The sequence below is a fragment of the Passer montanus genome, unplaced genomic scaffold (genome assembly GCF_014805655.1).
Source record: "Passer montanus isolate IOZ18808 unplaced genomic scaffold, ASM1480565v1 scaffold19, whole genome shotgun sequence".
NCBI classification, from domain to species: Eukaryota; Metazoa; Chordata; class Aves; order Passeriformes; family Passeridae; genus Passer; species Passer montanus.
The window spans coordinates 11,767,668-11,785,649 of NW_024366480.1; the positions used below are offsets into that span (position 1 = coordinate 11,767,668).

The 17,982-nt window shown below is 39.9% G+C and overlaps 1 protein-coding gene and 1 long non-coding RNA gene across 4 annotated transcripts in view; one reads left to right on the plus strand and one right to left on the minus strand.

Annotated features, from left to right (window-relative positions):
- Window positions 1-5,032, minus strand: part of LOC120500710 (glutenin, high molecular weight subunit PW212-like) — a 39,089-nt gene extending 34,057 nt beyond the window's left edge. For both annotated transcript variants that reach the window (XM_039705941.1, XM_039705938.1), the window contains exon 1: window positions 4,904-5,032. The gene's annotated coding sequence lies outside the window, so the exon portion shown is untranslated. The remainder of the gene's footprint in view (window positions 1-4,903) is intronic.
- A 131-nt stretch (window positions 5,033-5,163) lies between these two features.
- Window positions 5,164-17,120, plus strand: LOC120500714. Of its 2 annotated transcripts, none has more exons than XR_005627161.1 (3): window positions 5,164-5,288; window positions 12,310-12,425; window positions 16,915-17,120. It is a non-coding gene; the product is annotated as an uncharacterized LOC120500714 (long non-coding RNA). The 2 variants fall into 2 exon arrangements; XR_005627162.1 differs by lacking the exon at window positions 16,915-17,120 and adding an exon at window positions 13,916-14,006.
- The last annotated feature ends 862 nt before the right edge of the window (window positions 17,121-17,982 follow it).

Below are 17,982 nucleotides of genomic sequence, written 5' to 3' on the forward strand. Positions count from 1 at the left end.
TTTCTGCCATGTAAGCACATTTCTGCAGAGTCATGCTCCTCTTGGAGTTCACCCTGCACTGAGGGACTGCAGATCTAGCCAGACCTGAAAAGGTAATGTGTTTTGGGTTTTTCTTTTTCCAGCCTCCTTACCTGTACCCTCAAAGAAAATCAGAATATATGCACGGTCCAAGAAACTGTTTCTATTTCAATAAGTAGCTCACATTATGCATGCCTTCTGTCAGATGAACACAGATCCCTCTTCCAAAAATGATATAAAAGCATCTGAGCAGGGGGATGGAAACTGTGACGTAAGAGGCAGCCAGTGGAAAGACATATGGAGGCAGAGAAATCAGAACGATATCAGCAGTTGGCAAATCTCCTCTTACATTTCACATTCATATGCTCACCACATTTAGACATAAAGACAGTATCTAATACTCCAGCACCAGAAGAGAGGCTGTTTCCAGCATTCTCCAAAGTAGCATGTTCTATTATAGACATTGCCCTGTGCAGCACAATAATCCTACATTGCTCATCTGGATTTTGTGTTTAAGCCAGACAGTGACAACACACTGGCCTGTAGTGAAATCACACTACACATTACTATTGCACCATCATGCAAGTATGAATTGTCAACTTCTATTTACACATTGCCTTTGTGTCCTGGGAAATGAGCAGAGCAAAAAGTTTTAGTGAGTTTTAGTGATACTTGACTGTCATTAAGAAACCTTCTTCTCAAATTGAAAAATAATTGTTGAGAAGAAAACTTATCCCTGAAGCATCTTGCTGTATTCACTCTAATCAGGTTATACTAAAGTTCTCAAAGTTTTTCCTGTTTTTCAGTCTGTCTTGGTTTAAGGTTTGTTTTAGCAGTTTCGGGGGTGGGTTTTTTTTGGTTGTTTGGGGGTTTGTTTAGATGTTTTTGTGGTTTGGTTTTTGGGGTTTTTTTTGAGAGGGATTGAGGATTCTCTTTTTTGTTTGTTTAGGGTTTTTTTTGGTGGGATGGGAAAGGTGTCAGCAGGGTCATGTAACAGGAGCTTTTCACCTGCATTACTGCAATATGCCCAATGAAGAGAGCCAAGAACTACTGCTTCTATGCCACAAAACACATACTGTAACATGCTCCTACCAAACCCTCCTTGTGGTGCTTATGCCCTTTTGCCCAGAGGACAAATAAAAGTAACTTCCTTCAATGGCAACAAAAGTGCTGAGAGCAACATACTCCCAGTTTTCACTGTGAATGCTGTACTGAGACTGGCAATCTACAAAAAAAAAAAAAATGTATTGGGCTGGAATGATCCCTCCCAGGAAGTGACTACCCATAGCAGCTGCACCAGTAGTTTTGGGATGAGTTAGAGAGTTTGCATCAGGGCAGAATGTTACCTCTGACTGCCCCCCAACAAGCTGCCACAAGGAAATGAAAGTTTGGTGCACAAATTTAATCTGGTACTAACAAAGGTTTTTCAAGCTACACAATCTGCCCAGACTTACAAGTTATAGGATCAAATATTATTTTGGACAGAGCTTGAGTCAGTACTTAATTATCCAACCTAATGTGATCTGCTGCTGCTGAAGGTCAGTAAATGCAGAGCTTTCCTCCTCTCCATCCCTCAAGATTTTTTTTTTTTTTTGAAGGACCATATTGGGATGTCCCAGATAACACGTCTTTGCCAATGAGATCCCAAATGTGGCAGCAAAAAGCCAACCTCACTGCAGCCTATTAACCCTATTAAGTAAACTCATGGGTAATTATCAGCCATAAAGTGTTGAGCTCTGTTTGTTGGACACAGAATTTCTTAAGCATCCATTAAGAGGCTATTAAGACACATGCAGGCACTTGAGTACAGCAGGAACAAATTAATTGCTTTGATATATTTTGTGACTGTTGTTGAGTCTTCAAAGAAACTGCAGTCCTGAAAGATAACTTTTCCATCTTAATTTGTTAGAATCCTCTTGGGGAGGAACAACAGCTCTAGGTATGTATTATGCAAACATTACTTACATGCTGTGGCTTGTGCAGCCTGTCAAAATTATTGTAAGCAGTTGCTACCCTCACATTCAAACAAAATTAACATGGCACAAACCTCTTACAGCTATTGTAATTTTCTATGGCTGAAGTGCTCTTGTGCCATTTCAGGCAGGTCAGAGATCCTAAAAGAAGAGGCAGCTTTTTTGCAGGTCAGTTATCTGCACTTCAGATGTGATGCCAACACACAAGAGAATAGCAGGAGGAGAAAAGGAAATGCAGAGCACTTGCTAGATGAGATACTCCAGGGAATAAATAAATGGGGATTTTTGAAATGTCAAGCTTTTTTCTGTAGAAGTTCTAACAAGGCTATAACTCAGAAGTAGTCACAGGAAAAGAAAATATTACCTAATGCTAAAAAATAAGTAATTGTAATATATTTGTGGAATACACCTTCAGCATATATATGGGCTTGCACCTTCTTTAGAAACTGCTTTGACTTTTGTTCAGTCACTGAAAAGAGAAACCATGCTTTACTTAATTAACTGCTCAAACAATCTATAAAGAAGGTATTTGCAGGAGTTATTTTGTCTTTATTATGGATTTTTGGGAAGCAGTAATTCACTTTTCTATATCAAGAAGGAGGCAGAAGAGAGAGTACATAAAGCTATAAATACTATTAATTGCAGAGTGAGGCACAATATTGTTAAGAGTTATGGAAACTGTCCCATCTCCTTTATTCCTTTTGCATCTGACTATCAAGTTTAAGAGAAAGAGTAATTGAACCATTCCATCAAAACCCTGGTGTGGATTAAACCCTTGCCAAGAATGTGCTAGCATTGATTACTTATAAGAGCTAGCAGTTTTAGAGCTGGTTTAGAGGAATAGAATAAGCCCAGAACCCCAGAAGCTAGGTCTTGAATGAGCAGACAGCTGTGCCACCAGCATGAAGGAGACAAAAGCATATGATCAGTAGCTTCAGAAGCAATTCAAATAGATCAAGAAGAGACATCAACTGCAGTTGATCTATTTAAATTCATGAGATCATATTTGGAAACATGGAAGAGAGCTGCAGGAATAATACATCTCTTTGAATTAAGTCTTGCAGAAAATTTATCTTTTGATAGTCTGTCTTAACATCTCAAGGCAGACTGACACCATTAGATGCAACATCAATAAAAGGAATAAAGAACACAAAATCTAATGATTAATAAAAGACCTCTGAAAAAAGCATTCTGGGTTGGAAGAGGGCTTTTTTTTAGAATTAAACTCTATGGCAACAAGAATCTTTAGTTACAGCTTGTATACATATATATACACATACTGTATGTATGTATATATACATACATTTTTGTAACCTAAACATGCATCTTACTTATACAGGCTGCTGATATGCGTCATCATAAGAGTAAAAATCAGATCACTCTCTCTTTAACTGTGAATACCCTTTACGCTGCATACCCATAAATTCCTTTCAGCACTAAAAGGATCCCAAAAGCAAGGACAGATTATCTAATATAGAACAGCAAGGATTTATCCCTGTTAGCAGTCTGCAGAGGACCCACAAATCCATTCTGCAGATCAGAGCAAGCAACTTAAGGAAGCAATTTCCCCCTCACAATATCGCCCTTTTGGCTTCCCAGATTAAGATATCTCCCAAGGCCATGCTCTATTAAAGCACTTAGAAAGCCTGAAGAAAGTCACAGCAAACTCGCTGCATAGCTAAGTGGAAGAGAGGCGAATTGGATTTAAGTCAGTTACTCCATAGGAGAAAAGGAACACCAGCCACAGACTGGCACTGGGACAGCAAGACAGAACAGGCAGCCAGTGGTCAGCAGGGAACAAGGGCAAAGTGATCAGCCCTTTTCATAGCATCTTACCCAGGCAGAGCTCCCCAGTCCCTGAGCAATGTTGTGTAGAGCCACAGGACATCCCTCCCGAGGTGACAGAATGCTCTCAGCTCAGGCTACCATCCCTCAGGCACACTACTAAGTACTCCGAGGGCAAGGTAGACCTGCATTACCAGGGTTCATCTGCAGTTCTTGGACAAACAAAACAGAAGATTTACACTTCAAAGCTACTGACCTGGCATTGTTCCAATAAACACCAGGACCCTATCCAAGCTGTTATCAAAATCACATGCCAGACCCAAAGGACAACCTTAAAGCTGAGAGAAACTTTACTGTCCTGTTTCTCTGAAGAGCATCATGAGAGCAAATGCTAAAACATAAACAAAAATGATATACACAAGTTGCAAAGAAGTGGGACACTTTTGTCATTAACTATTCCCAGTGGTGGCAGCTGATTAGGCCTATAGACACTTGGTAACTACCTTAGATTTAGGTTATTATTCAAGCTGCATGTCTTTGAAGGCCTATTAAGGGCAATACCAGAATCACTCAGAATTTGCTCCTCTTTAGTTTTCCAACCACTTTAGCATCACAAATAGACACAGCCAAAAAAAATATCTGAGAACAGAGATTTAAAATAGGATCTGTATAAACAATTCATAACTCAAATTCATAGCAGACTGCTACCTCCCGCTACATAAGCCAGCACTAATGGACAGCACTACAATAATTTTATACCTCAAGGAGCACATTTCAAAGGGAGATCCCCTTAGAAGTAAAAACAGGGTCAAAAGGTACAGTACAGAACCAGAATAAAAAGCCACAAAGCAAACATACTGAGCAATTAGATTTTTCTGCCTATAGTGATTGCATTTTTACCCTCGCTAATATCAAATTAGCTCAGACCACACGATCCCCTCTTCTCTCTTCCAACCCACAAAGTCCTATTACACTTAGCTATTTTCAAGCACATCAACAGAAGCCATAACTTGCCATTTCTCTGCACACAGCACATTTGCTTAACCAAATACACCTCTTCAAACTGCAACACTATAACCATGAAAACAGTTGCAAAGTAAAATTTAACCATCCATTAATTTACCTACCTGCTCAAGACAATACCAACAGCTTACATGGAAGGCTTTTAAAGTGCTTTGTTCAGCAACAACTATGACACTAGACATAAATATTTTAACTAAAAATTTCACTACCTATAGACAGAAGGGAGACAGCACTGGGATGGGGTTTTATACCAAATCCAATTCACATGACTGAGGCTTTCTCATGAGTGTGACTCATCTGCACCTGTGATGAGTAAAGTGCTTTAAGCTGAAGCTGAAGTACTTGCTACAAGTTACTGCTTATCAGATAGAACTGGGAAGGCAGCAGAGCAAACATTGATGCAGCAGAAATACCAAATATTTCCTCAATAGATTTACTGCTTTAGCTGTTTTCTTACACAAAATACCTGACGATCTTGGACACTCTCAGGTAATTGTTAATGAATAAATGACTGGGGCTGGTTGTGACCTAATTGTAAAAAGCTTCTCCTTTACTGTGTTTTCTTCCTTCTTTATCGTGCTTTCTTCTTTATTGTGCTTTGAAATTGGCTGAGAATATACTCTTGGTGGTATTTAGAGATGAAGTTAAGGTGTGCGTGGTAAAGCTTTGTAGGCAACGTGGCTACTTTAGCATGTCGCTTTTAAAGGAAAGAATCCAACTGATTTGAGCTGAGGCATTTCCAGCATTTTTAAATTGATAAATTGACTGCTATTCAATATGTGTCCCTAAGCAAGCAATATAATTAGGTGAGCAGTGAGTGTTTAAATAAAAAATTCTTAGAAGAATAGTCTGACCTTTGGGAAGGCAAGAAAGCTAAAGCAGCTATTGCACAACTTGCTGCTACTACCAAACATACTTTTCTCAAATCATGCTTCAAAGGGAGAATGCAGATTACATTGCAGACTCTACTGAGTCCTGTACTAAAATCTCTATTGATAACTCTCTCCCAAGTATTTAGAGTCTCTGCATTGCTTTAATAATAAAAAATTACGTTGCATGTCATTGGATCACAATAACTGATGTTTTTACATGGTGCTGACAAGTATTTTATGAAAAATACGTCCTTCAAGATTTGCTATGGGTCAGCTGGATTGACCAGTAAAACAGGAAGATCCTGAAATCTTCTTACACAATATTCAGAAAATGAGGCTACTTTCTTTTCCTAAGGAAGTCCAGATACTGACAGAATTTATCTGTATTTGTGGGCCCAGGTGATTTATGCAGGCCACAGCTGGGTTGTTTTCTTGTCATCCTGATCCCTTCACTGGCTTTCCCTCTGGTTGTGGAGGAGTCTGCTGCATCCCTGAGCACCCTACTCCTTGCCAGAGACAGGGGATAAAGACTGGAATACTCATGTAATGTTCAGCACAGGGACTGGTGGTATAAACCCTACATGGTGGAGTAAATCTTGTGGGAGTAGTTCCTCATGCAAGGGAACACTGGACCCTCACTGCTTGACCTGAGATGTAGCTCCTGCTGTTTGGAGTGTGGCTGGCATGACCTTATCCCTACCACTGTCCTAAGCCAGAGCATCCTCCCCTGGTTTCCTTTTGGGGCAGGATGTGGGACCTTCACCAACCTGGGGCCATATATGAACTGTAGCCGTAATGGTTTATTGTGCAAGTGAGAAGCATCACTTCTTGTGTGTGCTATCAAGGGTTATTCAGATAGGTATTTTCTTTAGTGTTGTTCCTTTGTGAAGTTTGACTATTATTTTTTTATTGACTTTATAGAAAAATGAGTATTTGAAGCAAGCAAAAGTTCATCTCTGCCTCTCATCACAGCCCTGCTAATTGGTCTCCTGTAGGAGCACACTAGTGAAATTTGGTGCCTGCTGCATGGGCAGAAGGCACTCACTGTCTCAAGGGGCAAAAAGGGACAGCCTGGTGGGCAGGGAGAGGCAATGATGTCCTGTAACAAGTTTCTGTATCAGAAATAGCCAACAATTTTCAAAAGTTCCCAAGAAAGAAAAAAACATATTCCAAAGGCTTGTATTAATTGTTCTTTTTATTTTATTCTTCTTTTGTCCTATGACAAACACATTCTTCATTTTGGACTAAATCTGCAATAAAATATTTTTATGGTTATCTAAATGGGTTGCTTCAGATTTTAATCACTCACTGCAGACTCAGCCTTTCCCTGTTGTGAATGCTGCCACTTGAACAGCTGACTCAATTTCATTTTCAGAAAGGTAGTTTTAAAAAAAGGAACAGTGTTGGAATAAAGTGCTTCTATTTCTCTGTGGTTTAGTTTAAATTAACTATGCAGGGTGTTCTCCAGAAAGCTATAATGATTTGATGTTTTGTTGTGCTGTCTTGAAAATATCAGAACAATCCTTGCCCGGAGAGACTGTTCCAATAGGAATCACTTGCTTTTGTGTGGAGATTGCATGACCTTTAAAGATTTGATACCCTTCTCTATCATTTACAGATGCTGTGGTGTACATTTAATCTTAGGGATGTTAACCTTACTAAATTTTGAAGTGTAAAAATCTTCTGTTTCTCCTCAAAGGAAATCTTAAGGTTTATGCTCATCTGGTGCCCGAGCTGGCATTTTTCTGTCCAAATCAGCCTCTGATGGTTTCTGGCTAGGATGATGTCAGCACTTTTACTAAGGTGATCCCCAACTACTCATCTCAGTCCTGACACTGGGCCTGCAGAAACAGCTAATGGCAGATGGGCAGTTTGCTGTGACACACCAGTCACAGTACTGCTCTTTACTGGGGATAGCTTTGATTGCTTCTCCACCAGCAGACACAGGGCAGGACATGCTTGGTGGGCTAAGCTTAGGGATTTCTGTGTGTAGAACATATGTTTTTGGGCACAAACTTGCACTTTGAGCTGCACCAGATGCACAGCACAAACCAGCCATTGCAGTGTGCCCTATGGAGCATGTTGCAGGGATGGGGATGTTGATGCTGAATCTCCTACGTATTTTCCCACCAAGCACTTGTGCAGGATGTGTAAAAGTGTAATCAAATTAGATGTCTCCTACCTATAGCTGGTCTTGATTTAAGCATCTGTGCAAGTAAGAACACAATTTTTTAATATTTTCTAGCTTCTGGAAGTGATAAAGTCCTACACAATGAAATACACTGGGGATGTATACAAAGGTAATGTAATTGCTATGAAACAAGGAAAAATTAGGAAAAAATTTCCTAGCCCTCATTCCTTCACTCAAAAGCATGTTAATTTCTTAATTACACTTTTGTGACATTATGCTTTAAGAAGCAGCTAGATTGAAACTGCCAGCCAGTAATACCTGGTATCTTTTCCTTTCTACTGTAAGTCCATGCTTACAGTACTCCTAACAGCATATTTTCTTGAAGCATGTTTCTTTGCTTTTGCTAACTGGAGGGGAACCTTCATATATACATATGAAAAATAGAACATCCTTGAAGTCTGCCATCTGGGTAGAAAGAGCCAAAAATCACATAGGAGATCTAATAGTTAATTTTTCTTTAATGGTCTGTGTCTAGGAATATCATTCTCTGATTTTCTCCAGTTCCTAAAGAATAATTTGGCTCCCTGTGCAAGCTCAATTTGAGTGTGATTCCACAGCTGCAGAAACCCATTGATGTGTGGTAGTGAGCAAATCACTGCATTTTTTTCAGGGCTCAGCTGTTTAAAATATACTGAATGCAAAATCACTGGTAAGTTACAATGTGTTTTAATTACTCTAATTAAAGCTTCTGTAGTATGGCACAGTCCATGATATTTCATTGCAAATTATAGCTCATGTACCTACCATGGCAAGCAGGCATTTTCCTGCATCTCTTTATTCAAAAACTAGGAAGAATGGGAAGAAACAAACTTTTCAAGCTAAATTGCAGACTAACTAGTTGAAGTCTTTTGACACATTTTTTAGCACCTCTACAATGAGAAAAACATTTAAATTATGGGTCTGAAGAGCTTCATCTGATGGTAAAAGAATAAGAAATCCTTCCTTAGGCTTTGGTCTGGTTCTATTTTTATCAGGTTGACTATACCATACAAAAGGGTGCACTTAATATTGCTCATCACACTGTGTACCATAACGTGCAGATTGCAAGTCTCTTTCTGCTGCAGACAGGAACTCATCACACTCCTTAATGGCAAGTAGATGTCGAACTAGTTTGGGAAATATTTATTTGGGTATTTTGCATCAAGACGAAGATGGAGAATCTTAGAAAATGTTTTTCTGACTTTACTGGATATATGTTATGGATTTCCTGGAGTGCCCCTTCCATGTCTCCTGCTACAGCTTGAATGACTTTTCCTGTCTCAGCATGGCCAAAGACAGGCCTTTATAACTTAATGGGTTTTTTCAAAGAAGTTCCAAGTAAATGTCAGCAGTAGTTTCCATCTCGCCTCGTTACGGTCACCCAGACTGGGTATGGACCTCCGCATTGCTGCTGGGTTTGATCAAGTACAGCAACTGAGCAAAACTGAGTGCCTGAAAGAAGCCTCAGAGCCCCAGGGGATACTGCCCTGAAAGGCAGAGGAGCTCAAAAGAGCTGGTTGACCTTCCTAAGCAACCTTCTTAAAGGATAGGAAAGCTCTGTTTCTGTGCTCAGGAAAATGAACGTGTGTCAGGATGCCAGCTCGGCGGAGTGTGTAACTCCCAATGAGCTCAAGCCAAAAGAGTTGGAGGCAGGGAGAGACAATCCACAGACAATGTAGAGTAACCACCCAATATTGCTGTATCGGGAATAGCGTGGCCAGCAGGAGCAGGGAGGTCATTCTTCCCCTGTACTCGGCACTGGTGAGGCTGCACCTTGAGTGCTGCGTCCATTTCTGGCCCCTCACTTTGGGAAGGATGTTGAGTTGAGAGGCTGGAGCACATCCAGAGGAGGCAATGAGGCTGGTGAGGGGCTTGGAACACAAGCCCTGTGAGGAAGGCTGAAGGAGCTGGGAGCACTTAGCCTGGGGAAAAGGAGGCTTAGAGGGGACTTTATCACTCTCTGCAACTTCCTGAAAGGTGGTTCTAGTCAGGTGGGGATTGGTCTTTTTCTCCAGGCAACAACTGACAGAATGAGAGGACACAGTCTCAAGCTGCATCAGGTTGGATATTAGGAAAAAGTTTTTCATGGAAAGAGTCATAAAATTCTGGAATGGTCTGCCCAGGGAGGTGGTGGGTCACTGTCCCTGGATGTGTCTAAAAAAAAGATTGGATGTGGCACTTGATACCATGGTTTATTTGAGGTATTAGGGCACGGGTTGGACTCTCTGACCTTTAAGGTCTCTTCCAACCTAGTCATTCTGTGAATTCTGTGAATTATTTCAGGGAGAAATTTGGGAAAGCCAAGCACAACTGGATTTGACACCACATAGATATGAAGGTTAAAAAGACAACCTTCTCTAAGTACCTCAGCAGCAAAAGGAATACCGAGGAATATGGTACTTATTGCTGTCTAGGAGCAGACAAACTAATGGCAAAAGCCATTGACAAGGGTTTGATTACAAGGTCCTCTTCTCGTCACTCTTTATTAGCAAGGTTTGATCACAGACCTCTCAGTTTCTGCTCTTAGTAGCAGCACTTAGAAAATTGAGGGAGAGGAAATGAACATATATGTCCCCACTGTGATAGGGGAGAATTGAATTCAAGGATGGAGCTGAAGGAGCTGGTCCATGTCATGCAAAGTTGCTCTTGGTGCTCAGGAGAGGTTTCTCATTACTGTGAAAAGAGGAATCTTATTTCCATTTTCAAAAAAAAAAAAAAAAAGAAAAAGAAAAACAATGAAGAAACAACTACAGCCTGGCCAGTCTCACATCAGTAAGTAGGAACATTACAAAGCAAGTCCTCACAGAATCCTTGTCCAAGTACATGACAAATTGAAAGTTTTTGGAAACAACTAACACAGATTTATCAAGAGCAAATGGAAACTGATTGACCTGATTGCATTCTGCAGCAAAAATGTGGGAGTCTGTCAAAGCCTTTACTTTGGGTTTTACTTTGACAGGTTCTTCCATAGTAAACTTGTAGGCAAACTGGGCAAACTGTGAGGATTCACTGCAAGGTAGACAAAAAATTAGCTGGGCTTTCTTGACCAACACAGTAATAGTGAGTCATTGAAAGGCTGGGAAGCCATGTACAAGTAGTATTTCTCAGGTATCACACTGTATCTCCATTGGTTGTGATGCTATTTGAGTTTTGCCTTCTTTTCTTTTACATGTTCTCTGTATTCTTCATACATATATTTGTAACTCCACCACCTATTGTATTAGTAGTGAGTTTTCCCAGTACTTTTCCGTGGTCTATCTCTAGGCAGAAAGACAAAACAAATTCCAGACCTCCAAGCCCTGGGAAATACAAGGCCACAGTGCTGTCTTGGTTCTTCCTGGGAGCCAAGGCCGAGAACAGCTCTTGGAGATGGGCAAAATGTAACTTGTACTGAAGGGGGGGACTCCAGAGAAGAGGCTAGACCTAGGGGAGGAATTGCATCACCACTTGCCCTCTTAATTGAGGCTTTTATCAATTATGCTAATTTCCTAAACCTATAAAAATGTACTCACCCTGGTGGAGTGGTCTTTTGTGAACATCTTTCCATAACTTCCTCTGGAAGCCCTCAAATAAGGATCTCCTTACTAAAATGATCTCAAGTTTCATTTCCAGGTTGAGAAAAAGGCAACAGTTATCTAGGATGAGAGGCTGAAGTGTGCTTTTAGCAAATTGGTGGGTGATACAAAATTTGGGGTCAAGTAGCTGAAGGACAGAAAGGCAGGACTCTTAAGCTGAGGACCTTCTACAAGCTATAGCAGTGGACTGACAGCAACCTCATGATGCTCAATAAAAACAAGCATGGAGTCTTGTATCTGGGATAATCCATCACATGCATTGGGGCTGACTGACTGTGGAACAGCTCTGCTGGATGGGACCTGGAAATCCTGACAGACAAGCTTAACGTGAGTTAGCCACATACTTTTATGGCAGTGGAACCATCTACACACATGCATTGGGAGAGCATGTGCTTCTTCCTTTCCTCTTGGCACTTGTGAGACCACATCTGAAGAGCTGTGACCAGTTTCAGTTTCCCCAGCACAAAGAAATACATGGATGGACTGGAGAATGTCACAAAGATCTCTGGAGCACAAGACATAGGAGAGGAGAAGGAACTGGATTTTTCAACCCTAAAAAGGGAAGGGCAAAGAGATTAAATTGCTGTCTACACCCACCCATAAGGGTGTTTACAGTGGAGATGGGGATAGATGTAGTAGTGACAGGGCAACAGGATGTGCTGCAGCCATTGTAAAACCTAGTGGTTAAACTCTGGAGCAAGCTGCCCAGGAGGTCTCAGCAGACTCCATCCTTGGAAAATGCTAAACATGAGGGCTTATTCTTTCCTGTCATAGTCCAAAAAGCATGCAGAACATTTGCTGGTGAACATCTATGTAGCAAAACCTTTAAATGTTATGACAGTCTCTCATGTCTTTCTCAGCTGTGTCTAATCCCTCCATCCTTTCAACACCAGGTGTTTTAAACTGGTTTTCCCTGGGTATCTTTTCTCTCCTTGGAGTTCTGTCTGCACTTGGTGGCTTCCAGAAGAGGACACTGGGCCCTAACGATTGATCTTAGGCACCACATGAGGTAAAAAAAAACCCATCCTGTTTCTTACAACTTAAGTATGATTCTTAGGTTACAGAATACAAAAAGTTAGTTTGCTTTTGTTAAATTAACATCACTACATAAGCATTTATGTCGTTAGGAATCAACTTGTATGAGCTAGGTCAGCTTCTGTAGTGGTGGTATTTGGTTGCATGTTTCATACTCTGGGGTTTTTTTCATTTCCTCTCTTGGTCCCCTGCAGTTTAATGCATTGAAATAAATTTTACAAATTTCAGACAGTTATGTCTTGTTCTTAAAGGTGTAGAGTTTGAGGTACCCTTTTCAGAGTGCCCCAAATTGTCATTTGTTCCTTCTCTGAGATGGAATTTATTAACAGAAATATTGGATTGTGGCACTGTATTACCCACCACACCAAATTTGTAGCTAACATCATGTTCAGTTGCAATAACAGACCTCTTCAGCACTGAGGGTAAATAACCAACACCAAAAAAGCCCCAGCATTTCTTGACACTTTTAACTGGTTCTTCCTTAGTCTTAAAGTCAAGCTTTCTGGTTTGTTCCACAAATTTATTTTTCAGAGATGCATTCTGAACTTTTCCTGTTCTCAGACCTTCTTTGTCCTCAATGAATATTCAAAGAGAATTGTTCCAAGATTACTTTGGCTTATTTCCCTAGACTCCTTCCTGGAATTTCAACTATCCTGACAATTAAAATACTTTTAACTCTTTATGGTTATTAAATATGTTCTTCCAGATTATGGCCTGTGTCTCTGCTTAAAATTGCATTAAATGTCTGGCCACAAATAACCCTAATGCAGGTGAGATACAGATCCAAAGTACACACTCACTTTCACTAACCCTTAAAAAACCCCAACATAAAAGCCACTGCTTTTGCAGGTAACTGTTTTTTATGTAAACACTTCTAATTGACTTGGTTCTCCTGGATCCTTCTTCTTACCTTTTTTCTCCATGAAATCTGTAAAAAGTGTGTAACTCTGTTTCTTTTTACTGATCTTTATTATTTCTGTTTGGCCTTAGAAATACCCTTCACATTGGTCAGAGTTTAATCTCCACATTGATATTAATTTCAAACTGGACACTCCCCCACTGTTCCAGTATTGTCGTTTAGTAAAGTCTTTTCCAGAAAATAATCTGACATAATGGGTGTTTCACAAGCTTCATGTGGGATGACTTTACTGAAGCTGTGCTATATGCTAAGATAGAAATTATGTACTTGTTTTCAAAACAAAAGCTTGCTCTTAGTAGTGATCTTAGTTTTTCAGGACACAGATTTGGTCTAAATATTCATAACTGAGCTGGTTCTGCAAGAAGAGTGACAACAAAAAATTAAGTGCATCCTAAAGACTGAAATTACATTTTTTTAAAATCAAACATTTTGATTTGATAGTAAATATGTAAAGGCTATAAACAGGTATTGTTTAGAATGTATTACTAAATGCAAATGTTCAGATGCTAGGATTTATATTACACTTCTTTCTATCCCCTGAACAGGTAGTGCATAACAGCTAAAGACAAGAAACTGGTAGAAAGGAAGTCGTCTGTCATTCATGGCTTGCCTAACATGAAGCAGTAGGAAATGGAGAAATAATCTTCATAGTTCTTATTGATCCCTTTATATTATTACAAGCTAGAAAGTCAAGCTATTTATTGACTGAACTTTGGATAGCCACCTCTGATTAGCTCAGCCTTATGAGAAAACCTTACTGTTCAGTGAAAATTCTGCGTGCTGTCAGAAAGTGTAGGAAGATGTGAGGTTACAAAACAGATGTCATTTTTCTTCTTTACCAAATAAATTCAAAAATATTCAAGGTTAACCTTATCACAGTTGATGACAAAACAGAAGGTGTTGACATGCTTCTGAACTTACACTTTTCTCATTTTTATTGAAAAATGAGTTATGATAGTTGTCAAAGATTGATGAAATATAGACTCAAAAAAGGGAAATATTCAAACGATAAGAATTTTTCCAGATGAAGTCATACTTGCTTTCTGAAGTTCTCAGACCAAATGCAATGATGCCTCTATATTCATGCTGCCTTTGGCAAACATACTTGCAGAGTAATATCACTTAAGTTCCACCCTGACATCCTCTGGTCACAGAGGTTTCTCCCTGCAAAACTTGGAATTTGCAAGACCAGCAAGCCTGGATTCTTCACTGGCAAATAAAAAAGAGCTGAGGGACTTGCCCTGGGGCACTGTCCTGTGCCATCTTTAGTACAGTCTTTAGGTTCAGACAGAGAGGACAATGCAGCCCTTGATATCTCACATTCTGTAACTTCTCAGCGGTCTATACCAAACTCAGCAAAAACCCCTGCAAATACAGCTATGAGACCAAGAAAATCTAGGGTCATGTTTCCAGACCTGTTCTATGAAAGAAAACTTACTGTGTGAAGATCTTTGGTCAGAAATTATTCTGTGCTTCACATTCTATAAAAACATATCTCTAACACCCCTTTGGTGGTGGGTTTGGAGAAGGTGGAAATTTTCTTCAGACTCCAGACCTAGAGGTAGGTGTAACCATGAACTTTTGAGCAAGATGCATTAGCTAGGTGCCTGGTAACTTGGATTTTACCAGAAATAAAGACATGCTGTCATTTTCAAGCTTCTTTCTAGAATAGGAAGGCTTCAAAATATTAGAGCTCAATTCAACAGGAATGAGAATAGAGGAAAATTAAACTTACAAATAAGTGGAGTAAAGTAAGAAAAAAAGTGGCATTAAGACTAAACAAAGTATTCTCAGAAGACAAGGATCAAGTCATATTTTAATATCCCATAATCAGACACTCATAATCTGGCATACCCAACTTTAGCTGCACAGAAGAGACCTTAGTGATAAAAGTTAAAGTCAGCTAATCCCTACTAGTTCTCCTCATTATGATTTCCACAGACGATCTGAAATACCAAGCTGTAAATGTATTCTTTGGGTAAGAAAAAATGACAATTGAGTCTAAAATCTAACCTTAATGACCATCCATATTGAGCCGATTGGATAAAAAATTAAGGCCTAGGGATTTTCTTCCTCCAGAGGATGCAGAGTACCCAGTTCCCTCCCCTGGTATGACCAGCCATGAGGGAACTACACAACTGAATCACTTTTTTCCCTCTTCCTTTGGACCTGCAGTGAGAGAGTACTATTTCCAATGCAAGCCCTCTCATCTGAAAGAAATTAATTTTCAATTTATATTGCATCAGTTGCAACGCTAGAAAGCACTGGTGGACTTTTGCTGGCATTTTCCTAAGCTTCTTAAATTCATCATGTCTTAAATCCAGAAGATAAATATTCACAGGATTTTTGATTTAAAACTAGTCCTTTTGGGGTGCTTTTTATGAGCAAACTTATAAAAGTTCTGCCTGAAATGAAATGCGAAGTAACAGCATCTTGGATTAACAAACAGCCATTTTTAAAATAGCTGCTTTTAATTACTGAGCTCTAAATCAAAAAGTCAGTGCAACATCAAGGGATGCTTTTCTCTATTGAATGTGAACACCATTTAAAAGTGAGATGTCTTCTAACCCTTTAATTTACACCTTCTAGGGATGGTTCTGAGTCACAGTTTTAATTTCTTCCTATTTTTTTCCTCCATGGGTTGCAAAACACATTTCAAAGTCTCAAATAAGTGAAAAGACCTGATCCAAAATTCCTTGGCAAATCTCCCTCCTATTGTGAGGAATATTGGCTGCCAAGGGTCCAAGACTGAACTTTGTAAGGACAGAGTTTTTCCAGCACTCCTGGGTCACTTCAAATATCTTTTGAAAATCTAATCTTTGCATATCAGGTGGTGGAAATGTTGCTATCTGTATTTTCCTACAGTAACATTCCTTTATCCCAAACACTGGGATAAATCTTGACATTTATTTTTGGCATTTCAGACAAATTTTGGCATTTCAGAAAATTAGAAGAATGCTTAATTTCCATGTGGCTCTTGTACCCAAAACAGAACCTCCATATGCCCCAAACTCATAGAGAAGGAAAGGAGTGCATTAAATGTTGCCACCACTGAGCTCTGGTACTCCTCCCAAAAACATAGTGGAAGACTATCATAATTATGTAAAACTTTTTAGAAGGCTTATAGTGTTACTACCACAACCCTGCTTCTGACATGAATGAGATGAGTTTCATTCACAAGAGAGACAAATTTCATTCAGGTATTTGTTACATCCTGCTGACGGCTTGTAGCTTCTAGTATGTGAGTTTTTATCTTAGCTAATGGAAGAAACATTTCTTGACTATGATATTTTCTAAAGCCAATTTACTCAAGAGATGCAGAAGGCAAGCGGTGTGGTGGGTCATTACTAATGTTCTGACAGTGCATGGTTTGGTATGGGGGAACATTTATTAAACAAACAACATTAACTTGACCTAAGACTGAAGTTTGATCTCTAACAGGAAGACCTATCTAATGATTAAACCGTGGAATTAGACTGTTAGGACTATAGCTAATAAAAGCCTGGGGTGCTTATAACTGGGATGCTGCAATTCTTCATTCCAGACACATGCTGACCACAATGAAATCCAAGGACCAAGGAAGATGATTTAAAGCCACTCACTGAGAAAAGAGCTGCTTCCAGCCAGCCCAAGGAAAGGATTAATACAGGAGGGAAGGCTGGACTCTGACCTCTTTCGAGGCTAGGTGCCTGAGGGAAGCATAGGAGGTGATTCACAGCAGAGCAAGATTCATTGAACCAGAAGGGAGGTCTTAAGGAAGCTGACTCCACTTTTCTTAGCTCTGTGGTATGTAGCTGAGAACAGGCAAGGTTTGCCTCAGGCAAAACAGGCGGTTTTGCCCTAGGCAAACACAGAAGAGTTGGAATGACCCTGAGACCAGATAAGTGGGGATCCCCACCCAACATGGCCATGATTTAGAAAACGAGGTACTGCCCAGGAGAGTGGACTGTGTTGGGAGAAGAAGGAAAAAGGAGGCTCACTTATTACCCCTTGCTACAGCAGATCGATTTGGCTGAATGGATGGGAGTACATAATGCTGCCACTCTTTCTCTCCCCTACCTGTAACACCAGCCTTTAAGCCTTAGAGAAGATGTGCTCCTGCATTGACCTGATAAGATTCCCAAAAACACTTAGCCCAAGAGAAAGGATGCAGTGTTAAAGGACAGGGTTCAAAGTGTTCTAATAATTCTTTAATTTTTTTTTTTCTGTAGCTAAACATACAGCTTTTAACATTATTTACAATTATTACAGTAAAGCCAAGGTGAGAGTTCTGGAGTTTAACAAAACCAGTCTTAAAATATGCAAATTTGGTGAGTTTTTTTGCAGTGGCTTTAGAAACAGCTGTCACAATGTCCTTACATTTTGTGGTTTGGTGATAATGAATTTGGTGCCACCGCCAAATTTTAGATATTGAGGCCTAGATAAATATTTGAGGAAATTTAGGTACTCAGTCCTATGAATTTAGAGGAAGCTTGGGATGAGAGTCAGCTGCCTAAGCTCAGATGGACAGAGTCCTTTCAGGTGCCTGATAGTGCCCAAATCATCTGCATCAGGCAAGCAGACATGAGGTGGTCCTGACATTCTGGAATCCCATACTCTGCTGGAAAGGCCT